This window comes from Babylonia areolata, chromosome 1 (genome assembly GCF_041734735.1).
Source record: "Babylonia areolata isolate BAREFJ2019XMU chromosome 1, ASM4173473v1, whole genome shotgun sequence".
Taxonomy (NCBI): domain Eukaryota; kingdom Metazoa; phylum Mollusca; class Gastropoda; order Neogastropoda; family Buccinidae; genus Babylonia; species Babylonia areolata.
Window position 1 is genome coordinate 83,210,803 of NC_134876.1, and position 7,755 is coordinate 83,218,557.

Consider the following 7,755-nt stretch of genomic DNA (forward strand, 5'->3'; position numbering starts at 1 on the left):
ACGTTCCCAAACCGTGGCGGCTGATCGAATTCAAATATCGCAGTTATCAATGATGCCGATCATGACAGAATGCGATCTCTACGTAGCACGTGTTGAGACCACTGTGAGACACAACACACGCACACGCAACAAAAACCTTCGAAGCATTTTGACACAATGTTCTCTCTCTCTCTCTCTCTCTCTCTCGATGAAATTAAGTTAGCCTATAATGTTGCAGTGCGCTTCATGACTGCAGACAGTGTAAGTGGTATTGATCTGGGATCTATTATCCTTGCACCAAAGATTCATCCCGGCGTATTACGTGCATGCATTATTATATTTTGTTCAAACGTGCGTACAGTCAGTCTCTCATATGGACGTTCGTACATCTATTTCTCTATCGTCATTCTCTTCGTTTCCGCATGGATGTATTTCTATAATATTGCCAGTGCGCGGCGTCATTCCTCCAGCTTTCCACCCTTTATGTAACAGTGTATGTGTGTGTGTGTGTGTGTGTGTGTGTTACACAGTATGCGTGCGTCATGTGTGTGTGTGTGCATGTTACACACACACACACACACACACACACACACGCACATGTTTGATAGTTTGACCCCGCCAGGCGTTGGTGAAAAGCTGGTAGAATACAGACCCACGTGGAAAACGTTACGGAACGGATTCTCAATGAGGAAAGTCGGGGGGGGGGGGGGGGGGGGGGGGGGGGGGGCGGGACAGCATGGGAGGTACGTCCCAGAACGTCCCCCGGGGGCCGTTTCAGATCACAAAAGTGACAACCGTGGGACGATTTAGGACACTGACAAGTCCCCCGGGGAACGACTTGGGACACTGGCAATTAAGCCCCCTGGGGAACCTACGGGAAGGGGGGGGGGGACGAGTTGGGACGTTACACATATATCTAAATGAATAGCTCTTGTGGGAGAAAAAGCCACTTCATATACAATTCTTTGATTAAAGCACATAGGCTGTTTATGCGTTTACTGAATACTCAGTACTGATTTCAGTAGAACACACATAGAAAAAAATTTCCAAGGGAACTAGTGTACATGGGAAGACGTAATGAAATTAGTGTAATTGTTGCAGTTGGCTTTGGGACAGAATTTGCCTCTTGGTGTTTATCAACAGCTTTGTCAGTCTATAGGATAGTACCAGTTTTGTTGTACGGAAATCATATATGCTTGCTCAGATTTATTTGAAACACCATGATTTTTGGAGCAACAAGAATCTACAGTATTTCAGTGATGGCTCAATTAATAATAATCTGATTCTCAACTAATCTATATAAATCGCATCAGAAAAAAATATTCCAATAAATTGCATGTTTTATATGAGCTGCGTTATAATAAGACCCTAATTCATGATGGATTGACAGAATCAAAAACATTTTGTGTCTCTATTGGTTATACTCCATGCCCCAACAGTCAAAGGATTTAATATGTATTCTTGTGTAAAATGTGAGAACCCGCATACTCACATGCATATCTGTGATATATGTATGCATGTGTGTGCGTTTATGTACCTGTGTGCAAGTGTACTTCTGTATGCATTTAGTGTGTTTAAGTGTATGCATATTCATACTGTTCATAAAAATGCATCTTCTCACATGCATGGCATATGTCGATGAAGAAAATGGGTAGGTCATGTGTGTGCCTATGCATATGTGTGTGTGTGTGTGTTGTTTGTGCATGTGTATGTGTGTGTGTGTGTACAAATGTGCAGGCAAACAAAATGCATACAGTTCCTTAACGTAAATGCTTTGCTCCAATACTGATGACTAAAATCAAGAGGTTTACATCAATGCTAATTCATCACAATTAACAGCTTTTATCCTTTTTGTTTGTTGCAACAGGTACAGTCCTGCAAAAGCAAACAAAATCACTGTAACCTGCATTGTGCTTCACAATGCCGCGGTGACCTTGAATTACCAGAGCGAAACACTGATAATGTCAACTCAGACGATGGTACAGGATTTGGAGCTGGTAACGCTGGTGACGGGCCAGAACAAAGGGCTGGTGAAAGAATCACCAAAAGATATGTGATTGTAAATTAATTTTTCTGTTGTTTTTTTTCTTCAATGGATAACTCTCTGAAAGAAAATAAAGTAATAAAAACACTCATGTTCTTTAGTGTGCAATATAACAACCCATTTTCTTTTAGGGTGATGGTGGTGTTTGCGCGTGTGCGCATTGAGATTGCAGTCCTGTATGTCTGTCTTTGAACATGATTCTGAACGACAGATGACAGACAGGGCACTGAAGTGTGAAACCAACAGCAGGTGTCAAAGAATAACCGACCCCCCACCCCTTCGCCCCCCCTCCCACTCCCTCTCCACACACACATGTAGTGAAAAATTCTCAGAAATTCTTTCAAATGTTTTGGGTTTTAAAAAAAATTCTCAATAGAATTGAGTGATAAATCATGAAATGTAATAACATGAAATGATACACTGCACAATTTCTTGTAATTTCTTGTATGGTGTGTTGCAATAAAATCTTTAAAGGCATAACAGTGATAAGACACTACACAGAATTGCCAGCAACAGTCTGCTAAAAAAAAAAAATAAATAAAAAGGCATATATACGAGTGTAAACAGATGCCTATTTTCTTAATTAAATAACGCAGAGCTGTAGTCAATGAAACGGATCCTAGCATAGCTGTTAGGATTTTCGAGATGTCTGAGGATGTGGCAGAGCCCTGTGCTAATGGCATCTCCAACTGATCTGTTAGCTCTACAGGCGAACTAAACGGGATCGAAAGATGGAGGAATGCAGGTTTTTAGAAAGTGCAGAATCAAGCGTTCAAATGCTTTCATTACGCCTGATGTTAAGGCAACGGGACGATAATCATTAAGACAGCTATGCTGCAGTTTCTTTGGAACAGGAATGACTGTCGATTTCTTAAATCAGAGTGGCACCACACATGACTGAAAGGATATGTTAAATATGTCAATGAAAACACTAGACAGTTGAACTGTGGTGGTGTGTGTCCATCGAGATCGATGATGACCATGGTTGTCATCCAGCTGGGGGATGGGGGGAGGGTGGTGGTGGGGTGGGGGGGAGGATGCTCATGAATCTATCTGTGAATGCGCAGATGGCTGAATAGTCCAATCTGCGCACGAAATGTTCGCTGACAGTTGGGGCAGACAAAGACAGGCATACCATTGTCAGGGAGCTTGTTTGCCCGTGACTTTCTGGCCTGCCTCTTCTGAACAGCTGCAGCAGTCCTGTTGGCCTCGCACAACTTGGCGCCTTTGTGCACAGCAGCACGCCATTTGTCACGGTCCACTGCAGATTCCTCCCAGTAGTCAGGGTTGATATCAAACGCTTTCAGAGAGACTTTCAGAGTATCTCTGAAGCGCTTCTTCTGACCTCCGTGTGATCTCTTCCCTTGTTGCAGCTCGCCATAGAAAAGCCTTTTGGGCAGCCGATGGTCTGGCATGCGCGCCACGTGTCCAGCCCAGCGAAGCTGGCACTGCATCAGGATGGTGAAGATGCTGGGAAGGGTGGCTTTTGCGAGCACCTCTGTGTCTGGGGTCTTGTCTTGCCACTTGATGTTCAGTAGCTTCCTGAGGCATGTTGTGTGGAAGTGGTTCAGCTTCTTGGCGTGTCGTTGGTACACTGTCCAAGTTTCGCAGGCGTACAGTAGTGTGGGGAGAACTACTGCTCTGTAGACCTTTAGCTTGGTCTCAAGACTAATGCCTCTTCTGTTCCAGACATTTGCACTGAGTCTACCAAAAGTTGCGCTTGCTCTTGCAATCCTGACGTTCACTTCATCGTCGATGGTCGCATTTCGTGACAGTGTGCTGCCAAGGTATGTGAACCGCTCCACCGCACTGAGTCTCTGACCGTTGACTGTGATGTTGGGCTCAACGTAGGGTTTCCCTGGGGCTGGCTGATGGAGAACTTCAGTTTTCCTCGTGCTGATGGTAAGGCCGAAGTTCCTGCTGGCAGTGGCAAACTTGTCAATGCTGAGTTGCATGTCAGCTTCAGATCCAGCGTTGAGGGCACAATCATCAGCAAACAAAAAGTCTCTGATGATGTCTGTCATGACCTTCGTTTTTGCTTGAAGCCTTCTGAGGTTAAACAACTTACCATCTGTTCGGTACTTTAGGCCGATTCCAACATCGCCATCTCTGAAGGCATCAGTAAGCATTGCAGAGAACATGAGGCTGAACAGCGTTGGAGCCAGGACGCAGCCTTGCTTGACACCATTTGTGACAGCAAAAGGAGCAGATGTTTCGCCTTTGTCCTGGACTCGAGCCTGCATGCCTTCATGGAATTGGCTGACCAAGGAAATAAATTTCCGAGGGCATCCGTACTTGGCCATGATCTTCCACAGTCCCTCTCTACTCACAGTGTCGAAGGCCTTAATGAGGTCGACATAGGTGGAGAACAGATCAGCATTTTGCTCCTGACATTTCTCTTGCAGCTGCCTTGCAGCAAACACCATGTCGGTGGTTCCGCGCTCTTTCCGGAATCCACATTGGCTCTCAGGCAAATGACCTTGGTCAAGGTGTGCTGTGAGGCGGTTTAGTAGGATCCTGGCAAGTATCTTGCCTGCGATGGAGAGCAAGGAAATGCCCCGATGGTTATCACAGGCTTGCCGGTTCCCCTTTCGCTTGTACAAGTGAATGATAGATGCATCTTTGAAATCCTGGGGGATCGTCTCTTCTTTCCACATGAGCGAGTACAGCTGATGGAGCTTCTCAGTCAGCACAGTGCCTCCATCCTTGTAGACCTCTGCTGGTATGGAGTCTGAGCCAGGTGCTTTGCCACTGGATAGCAGACGAATTGCTTTCTGGGTCTCAAGAGGTGTTGGCGGATCGTCCAGTGCTTCGTTGATGGGGACTTGTGGGAGACGGTCTATGGCTTCATCATTTATGGAGGAAGGGCGATTTAAGACACTGTTGAAGTGCTCAGCCCAGCGTTCGAGAATTTTCTCCTTCTCGGTGATCAAGGTATTCCCATCTGCACTGAGGAGGGGGGATGATCCTGAGGATGTGGGGCCATAGACTTCTTTTAAGGCATCATAGAACCTCTTCATATCGTGCCTGTCAGCATATCCCTGGATCTCATCAGCTTTGTCACTCAGCCACTTATCCTGCATCTGGCGTAACTTTTGCTGAACAGTCCTGCGGATGGCATCGTACACATCCTTTTTTGATGTGGACTTTGGGTTGCTCACTAGACAGTTGAACTGTACACTTCCTCAAAAGGCCCGGTGAGATGTCAGGGCCAGCATCTTTTATTTTCAGACGACTGAAGGGGCGTCTGAGTTCATTCTCTTGGACAATGAAATGGGGAGAGGGGTACGTGCTTTTGGGTGCAGTCATGTCAGAAGTAGATAATGGTTTGTCAAACCTAGAGTAGAATGTGTCGAGTTTGTCTGGAAAAGTTCTGTCAGTGATGTCGACTGTCTGGTGGGTCATTTTGTAATCGGTGATGTTCTGCAATCTGGTCCACACATTCCTAGAGTTGTTTGCAGACAAATGTTTTAATTTTTTTCTTATTTTAAAACGTTGCCTTCTCAATGCATTTTTCAACACTTCTTTTAACCTTAATGTGGACTATTCTATCACTTTCACGAAAAGCTGTCCGTGCATGTGAGCTAGCATATCACTGATGTCATTTTCTTCATATCTAACAACAACAACAGCAACCTAAAAAAAAAAAAAAAAAGAAAAAAGAAAGAAAAAGCCACATATTCAGTTACAAACGTCGTCATTACATTATTCCGTTTCCAGTCTTTTTTATAAATTTTAATTTCAGAAATGTTCCAATGAATGGCCTTTGCACAGTTTTCCAAAGGTGTCTTTAAAATAATATACACATTTGCCTAGTACACACACACACACACACACACACACAACGTACACTGTCACTGTCATTTTTTTCACAGAAACACACACACACAGTCAGTTTTGATCAATTTCCTTCCTTCCTTTCTTTAATATTCTTTTCCCCTCTTTGCAAGATGGTCTTTTTTGTTTTCAAATTTTTTTTTTCAGAACTCAGAACTGTTTTAATGTAAGGCCACCGACCTGTGTACATATGGATGCATGTGTTGTGTGTGTGTGTGTGTGTGTGTGTGTGTGTGTGTGTGTGTGTGTGTGTGGTGTGTGTGTGTGTGTGTGTGTGTGTGAACAATCAATTAAAAAAAAAATCGAAAACATGAACAATCCATGCAAACACTAACGCCGGCATAACCTCATCCCGGCCCCAAACTATATGCCTTTAAAAATCATACGATTCAATAATATCTATTTTCCCTGTTTATATGTTGCTAATCACATCTTACATTATATTGATTATCAACTAATGCTTAATATTACCGATTCAAATCTCAGTTTGTTAATTAGTCAAGTTCGCTCACTATTATCATTAGTATTTCGTTCTAGGGGTGTTATATTGTAATTAATCATTTTTAAAACAAATTTTCACCAGTTATAATTATCAGTCTAACACTGACACACACAGACACACACACGCTCACACAGACACAGACAGACACAGACAGACCCGGCAGCGCCGGACCGGCAGACACACACACACACTGGCACACACACACACACAACACACACACACACACACACACACACACACACACACACACACACACACACACACACACACCTTGACACACACCCACACACATGCGTGAACAGCAATCTACTTTTCAGTCCCTCACCATGCAGTACTGGCCGTCTTTTTCCCCTACGTACTTTGTTAAATAGCACCTATAATAATACATAGTTTTCTATGGCGCGATATCCAGCACCAACGGCTGCTCAAAGCGCCTTACATCATCAAGTTGACAATAAACATGCCTTAAAAAACACATCAGCCGGTACTGATCTGACAATGGAAAACATCCAGTAAGTGTGTTCATATGAATGAAAAAGCTCACTTAAGAGATGAATCAGATTATAAAAGCTATGAAGTAAACTAAGGCTTAGATTAAAACAAAATGCATTTCATAGAAAACTTTACACACACACACACACACACAAACACACACACACACACACGCACACACACACACACACACACACATATATATATATATATATATATGTGTGTGTGTGTGTGTGTGTCCCTCCCTTACCGTGAGACACACACACACTCACACAGACCCACACACGCTGACATTAAATATCAACTGCACTAAAAACAAAATTGCATAAGCATTATTTCTTATTTTCTAACATAGAATTCTGTTCGGACATACTAACATGCCTACACACTTACACACGCGTACCAGAGCACTCAGCTGTACCCCGGCTCACAAACACACTGATGCACGCACGCGGCACTGACACACACACACACACACACACACACACACACACACACACACTGACACACACACACACCCATTAAAAAATAACCAGACAGAAAAAATGCCATCACATCTAAGACCAAAACTACATCAGTAAAATACACAATGCATTAAAACAGGACGACAAAAATACAAGTTCAAAAATAGTTGTTAACAGGCATACCTTGGTTTAACTGTTTCGCCCAGAACTGACAAAAAAGCTTACGGAAAAGGTACTGAAGTTTTCAGATCTGACTTAAACGAATGTAGATCAGAGGCATTCCAAAGAGATGTACTTCAGGTAGAGAGTTCCACACTTGGGGAACCTGAGCTCTGACAGACCTATTTCCAGCGCCGCGGCATTTCAGATTAGTCCTTGGAACTTGCTTTAAGCAACTTTTCAGAACTGGATCTTAATGTTCTGTGGGTTCATATGTT